Genomic DNA, 15291 nt, shown 5'->3' on the forward strand with positions numbered 1-15291 from the left:
GCCCTTCCCTCCCAGCCCTTGTCCCCAGGGCACCCCCTCCTGGACCGCCTTCCCCTTCAGACCAGCCTCTGCTCAGCTCAGAGGCCCCCCCCCACCGCCTCTCCCAGGCCTCCCGGTCAGACGTTACTCCCTCACTCACCCCGTCCCGTCTGAAGTCAGCTGTGTGTTCCCCATGGGCTTGTTTAGTGCACGAGCTCCCAGCTCACTCTAACCCCAGCCCACGGGTCGGTCGGCCGTGGCTGGCGTGAACATACCAGTAAGGGGAGGGGTCTCTCTGCGGCCCGACCCTCCCAACCTCCGCCCCGGCCTCTCGCCTCCAGCCCCGGTCAGACCCCAACCTGCTGTCTCCACGCCCCTCCTCTCCAATAGCGGCCCATGGCTCGTTGCACCTAAAATTATTCTTGATTTCATTTAAAACGATCTTTTCCATTTCAAAAGTGATTGTGGTTCGTCATCCGTCTAGTTATAATCGCTGCTAACACTCAGATGAGTTTCTTTCCAAGCTATTTGCTATGCAGTCGTCACACGGCAACTACAGAATTGTATGAATTTATTTTTAAGAAATAGTCTTTTTTCCTGATTGTAAAAGTGTACGCATTCACTGTAGAATATTACCAAAAATGAACATGTAAAGAAGAAAAATTACCCGGATTCTTGGACATTCTTACATTCTCTCTGGGCACACGCATGTATGTGCACACATAAGCACGCACATGCACGCACGCACACACATGCACACTCGCTCATGCACGTGCACGCACACACAAGCACGTGCACACAAACACACCCATGCCATACGTGGCATTTCATTGTAACCACAAGACAACTTCACCAGGAGAACTATTTTATGAAACACTTAGTTGGAAGACGGGAAGGAGAAGGCCACTGTTAGAAACGTGTCCACATTCCCGTCCGCGGCCTCTCTGCCCGGCCCAGGCCGTGGCATCCGGATGGAAGAGCAGTGACAGCTATGGGGACAGACCCTGATGGTGGCCCTGCCTGAATTGAGCCCCACGTTCTGCGGCTTCCTGGGCGCAGAGCCTTGGATGAGTTATTTAACGTCTCTGTGCCTCACTTTTCCTCATCTGTAAAGTGGGGATAATAATAGTACCTGCCTCGCAGAGTTGGTTGTACTCACAAAGATGCTCAGAACGGCACACAAGTGTTAGCTAATACCAGACTCATAGAGCTCCCCCCCCCCAATTCTTTCTATGTTTTGCAACAATTCAGTTACCACCTCCTTTTGCATTCCCCACTCAGCAAAACAAAAGCCACATGGGTGGGAACTTTACAACTACCACCTGTGTGCACGTGTGTGGTGTGTGTGCACGTGTGTGGTGTGTGTGCACTTGGTGCACCATGTGCCTGTGTGCGAGCATGTAGAAAGCAAACTTTCCACACAAGCAAATATCCCCCTGGAGGAAATACAGTTCATCTTTGTCTCATCTCCACTCTAGTCTCCTGAGCTCTCTTTATGTGTGTGCGTATGTGTGTGCGTGTGTACACAACATAATCAGGGCCACACTGCTTATAATCTTTTTAAGGAATCATTGACATAAAAGAATATTCTCAGATGGAAGATGATATGAACAGAGGCGAGTAACATAACCTCTGCTTCCTGGTATTATTTTTAAAAACAAAAACAAAAATACTGTAGCACTCCAGATGTGGAAAAACCACTCGGAAAGTTCCTGGTATCGCGCAGCTGTATCTGCAAAGCGAAAAGATTCTCAAAGATTCTCAGTCGGGTAATTGTCCCCGCGAGCCCTGCAGGGTGTTCATCACTCACTGCTGCGGGCCCCCAGCCGCCGGAGCAGAACAGCAACATTGTTCTTTCAGGGCGGGTGAGCGTGGGAGAGGCACCGTAGCAAGCAGGGGTGATGCGGGGCGGGTGGCACTGGGAACCGTGCAGACGCAGGGGAGGAGAGGGTGCGGGGACTCGGCGTGGGCATGCTTTGCTCTGGGAAGCCATAATCCGACCGCATTACTAAAATTGGGATCCGGATCCACCAAGAGAGGACCCACAAATACACTTGTGTGATTTCATCCGTCTCCTCCAAATTTAGCTCTGGGTTCAATGGAACATATGCTTATGTAATTTTTTCCCATAAAAGTTGTATTTTGCATGCCCATACATAAGAATATTTTTATACAGCTTCATATCACAAGCGATTCGGCTGGGAATAACATTCTTGCATTCTTACTTTCTTCAGTCAAAGTGCTCTGGATGTAACTTAAGAAAAAGAAAAAGAAAAACAAAAACATTTAACATTGCCAAGAAGTCTGTAACTTCAAATCCATTCCTTTGCTGAAAATGCAAATTAAAAATTTCCCTTTTCTGGGAAGGGTGAGAGTTCTTTCTTGCATTTCTTTACAGTTGAAAACTACTTCCAAAAGATTCCTAGAAATGGGTCGAGTCATTGCTTTCGCCTGGAATCCAGACCATGCTTTTATACTTCCCACCCGGGCTGTGTTCTGTAACGATGGCCTTGATGTTTTCTTCTGTTTGCTGTTTTCTTCTGTTTTCTTCTCTGGGAACGGCCCCCTCCCCATGCTGGGGCTCCGTTCTCTTTTGTGTCTGCTCCTCGGGAAGGGAGACTCCGGACTGTCCCGTCAGGCTCTGCCTCCCTCTCCTGGCTTTCGCGTCTTCGCTCCTTGCTTCTGGTTCCTGGGGGAGCTTCTCGCAGGGTCCTCATGCTGCTCAGTAGATCACAGTTACTTCTGTTCTTTTTTTATGAATTTTATGAAAATTCCCCATTACCAAGTGGGAGAGCTGCAGGTATAATACAGTGATCATCACTTAGATTCGATAGCTGTCAGTATTTTATTTGTCTGTAATATATACATATTTAAAATGCTGACCCGTCAGAAAATAAATTGCGAATATTATAACACGCCGCTTGAGGGACTTCGGGGACTCAGCATGCATCTTGTAAAAGCAAGACTTCTTCCTTCTGATCTCAATACTGCATCACACCTGAAAAACCTAACAATAGTTCCCTAATATCTAAGAGGCAGTCCGTGTTCAGACTTCCTCGATGTCCCCCAAAGGCTTTTCCCCCCCGGTTCAGCATATGATCAGAGCAGCCACCCACCCCCACCCCCCACTTCCTGGATGTTTCCGTGTTCGCTCTGTGCCTTCAGGATCTGTCTGTTTCCTCTTGGTGTATTTAGTTTCTTCCCTTGTCCCGAATTTGCTGCAAAGTGGAGCCAGGTTCGCAGGTGAACGTCTGTTGTCCACGATGCCAAGTGTGATCACCGTGTCAGGGCAGGAAGAATGGGGCCCTGTGTCGTGAGGACGAACATCCCCCCTGCGATTAGCAGGCGATCGTGGGGTGACGCTTGGCACCAATTTTTCTCACCGTGCCTACAAGACCTGTTGTAGACCGTTCTCCCTCTGGGAGGGCCGCATCCTTCTGTATCCTTTACAGAATGCCAGGTACCGTTTCTCAGCTTTGCTTTAGGCTTCACAGAAAACCGCCTGCAGAGATGGGGACCTTGTGCAAGTCCTCGGGGTGATGGCTGTCTCCCTGACCCTCCTGGAGGCGGCGGGGATCCACACAGACGCGTGTGTGTCCACAGAGGGGCGCACGGCTCGTCAGGCCCCTCCCACTGTTCACTTACTTACCTGTCAAATTCCCTTCTCAGATTCTTCTCTGGGCACCAGATCCCGGGAGGAGCTCCGGCCCGATTCCCGCGTCTACCGGCTGTATACCTCTGTTCCCCTGGATGATGCGCGTCTTCTCCAGCCTGTTCTCTGATGTATAAAATACGGTGCTCGGAGCCACCGCTCCCGGGTGCTTCCTGACCTGTGTGCCTCCTTTCCCCCACCTCTCATGCCTGCCCCGTCGGCTTTGGAAGCAGAGTCTGTGAACAGGTGCATGAAGAGAGGGCTGGTGAGGGGTGGAGGGCTGGCCAGAGGGACCGCGGCTCCTTCCTGCTTCTAGTGCAGCTGCCGGGGGTCTGACCGCCCGGTTTTCCAGTTGATGCAGGTTTTGTGCTTTGGAATCCAGGCCCAGCAGTGGGGGGAGCGACGGGGCCCCTGTATCTGTGTTGAGACGGACAGTCTGTGTCTGCCTCTGGACTCCTCAGTCCAGGCTTATAAACCTTGTGCTCAGTAAGGGCGACAGACTGACTATTAGGCCTGATTTTTAGTGAGGGCTCACCCCCATCTCCGTCGCTATTTTAGTGGGAAGAGGGGAGAGTTATGTTAGTGGCTGACGTCCAGGCTACGCCGTCCGGCTGGCTGCAAGGCCCTTTGGGGTTAAGGCCCCTCCTGTTCCCGTTGGGACAAGTCTGGCTCATTCCCGCCTTCGTCTAGAACCCCCTCTCCCAGAACCCCTTCCTCCACCCCCCTAACCCTTCAGGCGTCCTTGTCTCCTCCATGCACACTCTCTTGACCGTTCAGTCCCCCACACGTCCCTTTTCCTGGGTCCCTGTAGCACGTGGTGTCTGAGCCCTCGTCCCACTCGACGTCCACACTGGCTTTTGCTTCGTGTCCACCAGCTGAGTCTGTGGACCAGCCCGAAGCCCTGATTTCTTCCCCTCTCAAAACACTAAGATGCGCCGGTTCCAGCAGGAAGCCCGACCGGAGGGCGGTGAATTCTCCTTCGGAAGAGGCTCCCCGACACGAGGACGCTGACGCACACTCGTCTCCTGCTTTGCTCCTGCCCCGCGGTGACGGAGGCCGGGCCCTACTTGGCCGTCAGCGCCCAGCCGCCGCGAAGAGGGACGAGCAGCCTCGTCAGAGCCCGAGACCCCTGCCGGGCCGTGCCTGCCGCGGGGGCTGTGGGAGCCACCACGGCTGGGTCGCCCGGGGCGAGAGGAGGGTTCAGTACCCGGTGCTGAGCGTTTGCCCCTCGGACTCGTGTGTCAGCGGCCCGGGAGGGGAAACGGCAAACGATGAGCCACCTTAAAGATGGGGTGGGGTGGGGCTCCTGCCACTAGTGGTGTTCCTCCTGTGACCCGCACGCTGTGTCCCCGCAGCTGCCACGGAAACCATGTCCCCATCCGCCCCCGCACACCCTCCCCAGGCGCGCAGCTGGGAGACCTGGCAAGTCTCCGTTTCTGGAAGCATTGATTTAATCATCCGGAAAGTACAAAGAATAATGCCTTCCTGCCAAGACTGATGTGTTAGTCGGGGGGCGCGTGCAGAAGTGAGTGGGATCTGCTCGGGGACACCCTGGGCCCTGGATCTGTGGGATTTGCTCCAGGGAGCTAGTCCGCTGGGTCAGGAAAACCGTAGAGGGAAAACTCCGGTCCTGGCGGTGCAAGTCTGGTCGGGGGGGCTCCCCTCGCGTGGAGACACGGCCCGGGACGTGCTGGACCTCACCACAGGCACTTGGGGAGCGCGCAGAAGTGAGGATTTGGAGGAAACAGCCCCCAGACGGAAGCTCAGCTCCATATTCCGGGACACAGCTCATCAGCTCCGCATTCACAAAGCCTCCCAGGACCCCTCGGCCTCCTCTTGCCTGGATGGACACAGGGTCCCCTCCCCAGACCTCAAAGGGACAAGCCGGTTCCCAGCGTGGGTGGGACAGACTCCTTCCGCAGAGAAGGGCATCCTGGGCAAGACTCAGCGTTGCCTCCACACGTCCAGACCCCTGTGGTCCCCGGCGGTCCCCACCGTGCAGCGTGCGGACCTCAGGCTTTCTGTCTCCGGTCGCCCCGGCCGACCTGGCCCGTCGGCCGCCGTGGCCTGAGGCGCTGACCCTCAGGCCTAGCCCGGCGGGGAGGCTGGCTGGGCTCGCCGCCTCTCCTCCACACTGACCTTCACTTGGCGGGTCTCAGCGCTTCTGCTCAGAGCACCTCAGCCATACACACCCCAGACTCCGGCTGAAAGAGCCCATAAAGGGAAGCTAAGGATTTCTTAACCGAGGTATCAAACCCATGCGCCTTTAAGAGAAGAACGGATAAGGGATTTGACCCCACGCAGACAAAAGTCTTCAGTTTTCGTGTACTCCCACGTCGTCGTAGGTAAGTGACCCCACAAGGAACGGCCGCGGTGACGCGCTAATGGTGCGCACTCCTGGGCAAAAGCCTGGTGTTCAGAACACGTAAGCAATGCCCACAGACCCGTAGATGGAGACAGATGGCACCTTAGAGAAACGGGCAGATTCCCAGGACGGGAAGCTTCGACGGCCAGTACGCTGATGCAAACGAACCCAGCCCCGGCAGCGATCGGGGGTCCCGCTAAAGCCATTGCGTCCTGGCTGGAAGAAAAGTCTCTTCCCCACCCTGACGTTTTCTTCAAGAAGGAAGAGTCCCCCCGATATTTAATATTTAACGTCCACAGCCCCTCGTGCTGCCCGGCTTCCTCTCTGTGGAGGCGGCCTGAGTGACCTGGTTGGCCCTTTGGCTCTGGTTTCTCCCCTGGGTGGAACTCACGTACACAGGCCCCTGAGTGCAAGGGGTCCACCCGGACCACACGATCCAGCCCCCCAGGCAGGTGTGGTTACGCCGGAGAGCGGGCTGTTCCGAGGCCAAGCACGCTCTTTCTGGCTCCCACACCATCGCGACTGCACTGCTGGTGACGGCAACGTTGGCCGTCCATCTGCTGAACGTCCTGTCCTATTTCCCGACTTGCTCACACCGGGCAAGCCGCGTAGTCCTACGGCCTACCCACCAACTGGCAAAAATGAAAACCAAAAAGCCCCAAAACCCAGCAGTTCCAGTGCAATGAGACCTCCAGGTTGGCCGATGGCCTGGGAGCCCAGTGGTTAGTCACTTGAGGGGGTGCAGGGCACAAACCCCCGACCTGGACCAGCACGCGGTGCAGGAATGGGGCCACGCCGCTTTGCGCCCGAGTCTGTGTGACAGCACGGGACGTTTCCGTTCTTAAAGGGCCCAGATGCCGACTGACCCAAGACCCTCAGACCCTCCGGTGAGCGTGTAAATTCTTAGTCTTTTCTGACAAATTTCACACTAGTTTGGGTTGGTGCTTCAAATCGACCACAGCATTTCCGTGTAGATGGGTCCCCGGCAGCCTTACAATTCTCGAAGAATGGGAGGAGGTGAGCCACAGAACAAAGGGATGTTGGTTAGGTTCATTACGGCACGTGGACAGCCTGGGGTGCACGTGGACTTCAAGGATGCTCACGGAGAATATTCGAGTTCCCGAGATACAGATCTACGTCTGTACATGGAGGAAAATAAATTAGCGTACTAAATATGTATAATTAGGGTCAAACAATCAGTATTTCTACCCTTTAGAGTTGTCCTTGAGAAAACAGAACTACTCAGAAGCGGAAATGAATGTGCTCGACAGAGGGCGTTTTCTGTGGGTGGTTGACTTCCGTCAGCATCAGTATGAGGAAGGTACGGCCGTCCCCGTGAGGGGACCTCGTGTGGGTACGGCCCCGACTCCCGCGTCCACAGCAAGCGCCAAGGTACCGATGGCTTGGAAAACCTTAAACCCCGAGGCGCCTGGGAGGCTCAGGCGTGTGAGCGTCCAACTCTCAATTTCGGCTTAAGCCACGATCTCGAGGTCATGGGATCGAGCCCCACGTCGGGCTCCAGGCTCAGCTTGAGATTCTCTCTCTCTCTCTCTCTGTCCCTCTCCCCTGCTTGCACTCTCTCTCCTTCTACATCTCTAAAATAAAAAAGAAAAATGACAAAAAAAGAAAACCTTAAACCTCATCTCCCTCCCTGCCCTGAAATTTCAACAAACCAATGACTCAAGGAGTTGAGATGTTAACTTATAAAACATTATTAAATGGAAAAAAAACTCGTGTTACAGCGTGTATATTAAGATCCCAATTTTACAAAACTAACAACACAGAACACCGCACCCTGCACATGAAGACACTGGATGTGGGACGCCCGGAGAGGCTCACCCCGCTGTGCCCGCCGCTTCTGTCCTCGGGGCCGAGAGACGCTGTGGGGCCGGAGACACCGAACCAGAGGCCAGCAGAGCAGAGCACGGGTGCTGTGAGCGCGAAAGGGGCCTCGCTTCGAACTCAGATGGTGTCCGTTCCCAGCGGGACCCAGGGCTCTCTTGGAGCCACCGGTAACAGTGACATCTAGCAGTGACATCTGAGCATAAGAGCGTTCACGCCGGAAAGAGCTTACTTAGCAAAATGGCGGGCCCGGAGCGAGGGCTTGGTGCGTGGGGTGTTTCATCTACTTTAGTTAGTTATTTGAATAATTTCTGGTCGGGTTGGCTAACCTACAGGTAGTCTCGGCTTCAGGAGTGGAACCCAGTGACTCGTCTCTTACCTACAGCACCCAGTGCTCGTCCCAGCAAGCGCCCTCCTCATGCCCATCCCCCACTTTCCCAACCCCCCCCCCGCCACACCCCCATCAACCCCCAGTTTGTTCTCTGTATTTAAGAATCTCCTGTGGTTTGCCTCCCTCTCCCTCTCACGGTTTGCAGCTTATTTTTCCTTCCCTTCCCCTGTGTTCATCTAAGTTTCTCAAATTCCACCTATGAGTGAAATCACACGATATCTGTCTTTCTCTGACTGACTTCACTGAACATAATGCCCTCCAGTCCCGTCCACGTTGTGGCAAACGGCAGGACGTCGAATATTCCAGGGCACGCAAACCACGTCTCTTTTTCTGTTCGTCAGTCGACGGGCACTTGGGCTCTTTTGGTGCTTTGGCTATCGCCCACAGTGCCGCCTAAACATTGGGGTGCGCGGGCCCCTCCGAATCAGCACGTTCGCACCTCTGGATGAACCCTAGCAATGCGGTTGCTGGGCCGTGGGTACTTCTTTTCTGACCGTCGTCCTCAGGAACCTCCAGCCCGTTCTCCAGAGCGGCTGCGCCGGTGTGCATTCGGGGTGGGGTGTTTCAAGCTCGGCCTTATCGAGGCGTCATCCCCCCACAGTAAGGCGCGCCGGGCCTCCCCTCCACCACCGTAGGTGAGACGCGCCTTTTCTGTAGCTTCCTGTGCGCGGAATCCCGAGTACGCGCCTCTTTTGCTCGGCCCCGCGCTTCCGGACGCACCTGGGCCGTGGGCCGCGGTTCCCCAAGCCCGAGAACGGCGGCACCCCAAGTGTCCCTTGGTGGGCGGGTGGCGAAGAGAAGAGCCGTCCTGCCGCGTAGGACTGCTTTCGTCTGCCCGGGGGCTTGGCCGCCCCGGAGCCACAGTGCGATCTCCGGTGGATGTCTGGGGCCCCCAGCATCCGCTCCAGCCTCGGGGAGGGGGCGCAGGCCAAAGGTCAGCCACGCGGACTGTATGCTATGCGGTCAAGGCCCGGGAAGACGTCCTGACACGGAAGCTTGCATGAGCCTCCGGGGAGGGTGATGTGGGGGCTCCGGGAAACTGAGTCTACAGGTTTGTAGGGATGAAGCCGTTGATGAGACCGCCTTTGCCTTGTAATTTACTGAGATGCGTAAACGGAGGGAGAGTCTATCATTAACCACGCGTCTTCTGTCGTGTCCCCAGTCCTCGGGCAGCCGGAGGGCCCGAGGAACGACACACACACCCTGCCTGGGGGCAGGGGGTGGGGTGCTAGCCTGCGCTGGGCCCTCGGCTGCGTTTCGCTCCCTCATCGGCAGTGCTCTGTGCATTTGCTACACACTGATGCCAGAGGGTAACACATCCCCGAGGATGCCGAGACCTCACGTCCGAACGCCCCGAGGCCCTCCGGCGCCGTGGGTGGAAACTTCCGCTGGCTCTAATCTGGCATCACACAGATGGAGTTCTGAGTGCGGGCGTTCCTCGCTTCTGTGGGCTATGCCAGCAGACCACTGAGCCCGAGGATGGTCGCGGGGACCCCGAGATCCGCAGCCAGACCGTCCGAGGCGAGGGCGACCCTGGGGGCCCCCAGGCGCGGTGGGGGCGGGCTCCTGGGGAGTGTCCCCTCCACGCCCCGACTTGGCGGTTTGGCAAACTGGTTGCGAAAGGGGCACACGTTGTGGTGCAAAGGGTGTTCAGTGACGGAAGAAGGAACCAGCTGCCCAAGGGTGGTCACAGCACTGAGCTCAGGACTGCGGTTTTTAAATGCAGCCATTCGGCAAATGCCCGGGGGCACGTGACCAGGCCAGGGGCTCCTGCACAGGAAACGCTGTGCTGAGACGGCAGGGAGGGAAGGAAGCCCGGCCTGGAGGGGAGAGGCACGCGCAGGGGAGGGGCCGGAGGACAGCACTGGTGGGTAGAGCCAGCGGGAACTTGGACTCGCCCGTGAGGCCGGAGGCCGAAGAGTTTTCAGAGCTGGAGGGAGGTGGCCGCAGATCTGGAAGGATTTACTGTCGCTCCAGAACGGGCCGGTTCCCAACAGAGAATAAGTGGGGTGGTTGGGAAAGTGTGTCTGCTCTTACAGAGCGGTCAGCCGTCAGTATAGACTGCGGGATGCAATGAAGTGGTTTTCTTTTCTTTTTTTTTTTTTAATTTTTTTTTAACGTTTATTTATTTTTGAGACAGAGAGAGACAGAGCATGAATGGGGGAGGGGCAGAGAGAGAGGGAGACACAGAATCGGAAGCAGGCTCCAGGCTCCGAGCCGTCAGCCCAGAGCCCGACGCGGGGCTTGAACTCACAGACCGCAAGATCGTGGCCTGAGCTGAAGTCGGACGCTTAACCGACTGAGCCGCCCAGGCGCCCCATGAAGTGTTTTTCAAACCTCCGTGACGGTGACCCGTCTAAACACACCACTCGCACCCACGCTCGTAAGCACGCAGATGACACGGCTCTTCCTCTTACTATGTGCAAACTTTCTATTCGATTCTGCTGTGTTCCGTTCTTCCTTTACTAAAAATTATGGGTCATTAAGCAGTAAATGTATTCCCTGGCTCAAGGCCGTGTCCTCTGACCCCGTGTCCTCTGACTCCCGTGTCCTCTGACCCCTGTGTCCTCTGATCCCCGTGCATCGCTGTGAGGTGACCGAGCTGGGAGGGACACAAGAGCAAGGAGGGGCCTCTCAGGACGTGGCCTCAGGCAATCCCGTTACCTCCTGCCCCTGCCCCTCTTCACATGGGCTGACCCCTCTCACCTCCTCGAGGCCTTCCAGGGTGAGGTCAAGATCGCGAAGGTCCCCGGAGCTGCCGTGGGCTATCGGGGGAACGAGACCTCGTCCCTGCTTTTGCCCCTCTCCCCTCACCCCTTCCCACAGAGGATTATCACTGACGGAGCAGGTGAGGGTCGCGGTAGAGATAAAGCACGGAGCGCCCCACCCCCCCAGGCCCGGCAGGTGCTGCACATCTTAGATGCGTGGCCTCTAAACCTTATCAAATTGTCCTTAGCTGGAAATCATCATTCCCGTCTTACGGCTGAGGAAACAGAGGTCCAAAGTGGGCAGAAACTTGCCCATGGCCACGGGATGGGACGAGGGTCAAAGCCCAGATTGACTGCTCACTGGCCCGGCTCTCCCTGCCCCTCCTACCCCTCCTGCCCCCACGGTGGGTCCTCCGGTTCCCAGGACCTTAGCCACAGATGTCCCTGTGGTGACGTTCTGGGCCCTTCGTGTCGCACAAGGCTGTAGGGGTCAATGCCTGCCATCCAAACCTTGTTTTCCAAAATTGTAATCATGGTAATTGTCAGCGCCCGGGCACCGGCTAAGCTTTGCACGTTCACCTGCCTTTGCAGGTGCTGACCTTACACCTCCTAACGAGGAGGGGAGTGAAAATCATGAGGCGGGGACAGAAAGGAGCCCGTCCGAGGTCACACAGCCCACATCCCCGGAGCTAAACCTCAAGCCGCTGAACGCCGTGTGTTCAGGATTTGAGAAACAAGAAATTGGAAAGTGGAAGAGACCAGTGTTCCCATCCAAGGGCATCCCGGATGCTCTCAAGGAAGCCCCAAGACCAGGGGAGAAGCGTGGACAGAGTGGGGCATCAGCGAAGCCGAGGCGGCAGCAGGACCAAGGCCCCAGTCCCCAGACAGGGGCATTGTTCTCAAAATGGCCAGCGTAGGGACGGCCTCACCGGCAGGAAGGCGGGAAGGTGGGGGGCTCTCGCTCAGGCAGGTGGGTTTTCCACAAGGACTTTGTCTTAATGCAGAGAAGCGTATGGGGGGCTCTGGCAGCTCGGTGGGCCGGCAGTGCATCTCGGGGCCACAGAGACCAGGGCTGAGCTAGACGGATGGGAGACGCTTGGTGAATAGCTCCGTCCTCCACATGCTGAAGCCCTCACCTCCAGCGTGATGGTGCACGGACACGGGCCTGGGGAGGTGTCCAGGAGTAGATGGGGTCGTGGAGGTAGGTCCTCGTGAGGGATTTGTGGCTTTGTAAGAAGAGGAAGAGACGCAGAGAGCTCCCTGCCCGCCGGGGGGGGCACGGGGAGGGGCGGCCGTCTGAAAGCCAGGAAGTGGCTCTGCCTGAGACGGGGCGATCTGGGGCGTCCAGCCTCCAGAACTGGGGGACACCAAGCGGACTAGACCAGGCTGTAGGTGACTCTCAGGCCGCCCCAGCTCATGCAGCCGGGTCCCAGAGGACGCCGGATGCCTGAGACGCTGCAGCACAAGACTCACCGTGAGGCAAAGAGAGACACGTAGGTACGAAGGTTCCCTGCGCACACATTCGGCTCGAGGGCGTCCGTCCCCAGCACGCAGGCTCCCCCCACGTGCACACCCCTCTTCCTCAAGAAGAGGGGCCGCATCGGGATGGAGTAGAAGGAGTCTGCAGCCCGGGCAGGCTTCTCCAAGAGAGAAGTGACTGTGCCAAGTGGCATCATGTGAGTTGAGCTCCCAAACGAATCGTCTTGCCCCCTGGCCACGGCAGCCACGTGGGTAAGACACACCCAGCGCTGGGTCCCTTCTATCACTTGGACTCCCGCTGAGTGCAGCTTCTTGCTCTGGATGGTTCTGAAGCCACGCTTGGTCTGTGTCATCTGACCCAGCGCCTTCTCTCGCTTGTGCAAATATTTACCTTACATTCTCCCCCGCTGGCCGGGGGAAAGGTTTTACTAACGTGCGTGTTCCCCACGGCCCCTCTGCAGATGCACGTTTCCTCCGAAGCCCTGGGATTCCCGTACAGGGACAGACACGGTGACCAGCCCAGCTCTCCCTCACACCGGGAGCCCGTCGTTAAAGGAGCACAGCTTTTCCAGAGAACGTGCTTCCCACCCCTCGACACCTGCCTGAGCTGCCCAGATCCAGCCAGAGTGCTTTCATGTAACGTGAAGTGAGAGCTCTCCCCACACGGAGAACTTTAACATCCCCCGATGTACAGCTTTGCGAGGAGAAAGTGCAAATTGCGACTTAGAGTCGGTCCTGTTTCTGCACGGTGCATGCCGATGTAGATTACCCTTCCGCGAGGGCAGCGTAGCGATTCTTTCCTGCAGGTTAATGCCCTGCGTGAATGTGTTTCCCGGGAATGTTAGACAAATAGAGACCGTTAGCTACGTGGTTTCCCTTTCAGAGACCCAGCAGGCAAGACGTGGTCAGATGCCAGGTATCCAAGCACCAGCATGTCTGTGGGTCCCTGCAGCTGGTAGCCCGGCCTGGCCCCGCATATATGCGTCTGGGAGGTGAGAACGCGAGATGTGTGGCAGAGTTTGGTGGGGTTTAAATAGGTGCCTAAAGGTTCTGCTAAAGTACTGAATGAGTGCTGTGTGTGCGCGAGCGTGAACGTGTGTGTGCATGTGCATGAGTGTGTGTGCGTGAGCTATGTGTGTATGCATGTGTGTGAATGTGTGTACACCAAGAGCGTGTGAGTGAGCGTGTGCATGCGTGAGCGTGTGTGTGCGTGTGTGCACCAGCATGTGCGTCAGCATGTATGTGCATGTGTGCATGTGAACACATGTGTGTGCGTGAGTGTGTGTGCGCATGAGCGTGTGCGTGTGTGCTTCTGTTTCTGGGGAGACGGAACAGATATACCCTTTGCTTCTTCTCCTTCCAAGGACAACAAGAAACTCTGGACAGTTTATATGAACACGCAAGAGAAGGTTCTGGAAGGTTCTGGGGCCTGGGCACGTGGCGGGGAGGCTCCCGGGACTCTGATTCGCATCTGTCCAGTATCCCAGGCCTGGATTGACAGAAAAGCAACAGGTGCACACAGCAAACCCCCAGGAGAGCCTCTCTCTGGGCAATGGATGGGGGAAGACGCAGCCCAGCAGGACAGAGCCCTTGGACAAGAATCCTTCTCCTCCGAACACTCAGAAAAGGCCGTGGGTCCACCTCGACCCAGCAAAGGGGTCGTGGGGAGCATAGGAGGGCAGAGGCCCCACCAGCCCTGCTGAAATGGTGTCAGACCGAGACTTTCATCACTGCAGCCGGTCCCACCGAAGTGTAAAGAGAGAGCACACAGAACTCTGGGTGTCCGTTCTCACCGCCCCCCCCCCCCCCCCGTAACGAGGAGCCCTTCCCTCGGGGTCGGGGGGAGGCCTTGACTCCTACGTCCCCTGGCAGGACCACCTTCCCTCTGCCCCTCCAGCTAAAACACAGGGTTTTAAGATTCAGGGTCTAACAATTAAAAAACGTTCAGGTTTCGATCAAGAATCACTTGTCATGCCAAGAACCCAGAAGATCTCGGAATGAATGAAACAAGATTGTCAGAGCAATGGGCAGGGAGGGGGTTGGGGCAGTCCCAGCTCCGGCGTGGTGCAGGCCCCCGACCACAGTCAGAGACCATCCCCGCTCTGTCCGAGGACCACACTGGGTCCCCGACCACAGTCAGAGACCACCCTCACTCTGTCCTGAGACCCAGGCAAGCAGGGAAGGAAAACAGCCCCTGCCCCAGTGCCATGGCACCTTTGGGCCCCTGGCTCTCCTGCCTGGAGAGCCTACGCTGGCTTCGGTAAGGTGAATTCACCATGTTCTCTTTCGGCTGCTGGGCCCCGTGGGCTGGCGACCGCAGGCGCGGAGGTCCCCTGGGAGGCAGCGGGAGTGGGATTTCCAAAACACGGTTTTCTGTCGTTTTAAATTTCCTAACCACAAAAAATGTATGAGTTTCATACTGGTGCAGAGAAAACGGAAATATGATTTACGCTCACAACTTACGGACCCAGTTTCATAGATATTTGGTGCTTCTATCATGAACTTGACAGGTTCGGATTATTTTCTCCCCTAAGAAGTTGTTGAGCGTGGATAGAAACTACTTAAACATGATAAAGGCTCATTGCTAAAACCCCAGATCAAACATTTTACTAAATGGAAAAACGCTGGAGTCGTTTCTATTAATTCGGGAACAGGACCCAGGGCCTGCCACGGATCGACGCGGGGCCGGAGGCATTAACGGATCCTGGGAGACAGGAAAGCGAGCCCGGGGCAGTAACTGTGGAAGAGAAGAGAAAAATCTCTTTATGCACAGACGACTGTGAGCGTGCCTACACGGCGTATTGGATTTTAGTAAAATCGTAGAATTTAGCCAGGTAGGCGGGCACACACGCGGTTCCCATTCCCGACACAACAA

The 15291-nt window shown here is 56.3% G+C and overlaps 1 long non-coding RNA gene across 1 annotated transcript; it reads left to right on the plus strand.

Annotated features, from left to right (window-relative positions):
• Positions 1 to 12884: 12884 nt before the first annotated feature.
• Positions 12885 to 14211, plus strand: LOC122211981. The gene is made up of 3 exons (XR_006198918.1): positions 12885 to 13062; positions 13300 to 13408; positions 13781 to 14211. It is a non-coding gene; the product is annotated as an uncharacterized LOC122211981 (long non-coding RNA).
• Positions 14212 to 15291: the final 1080 nt, after the last annotated feature.

This window comes from Panthera leo, chromosome F3 (genome assembly GCF_018350215.1).
Source record: "Panthera leo isolate Ple1 chromosome F3, P.leo_Ple1_pat1.1, whole genome shotgun sequence".
Classification (NCBI taxonomy): Eukaryota; Metazoa; Chordata; class Mammalia; order Carnivora; family Felidae; genus Panthera; species Panthera leo.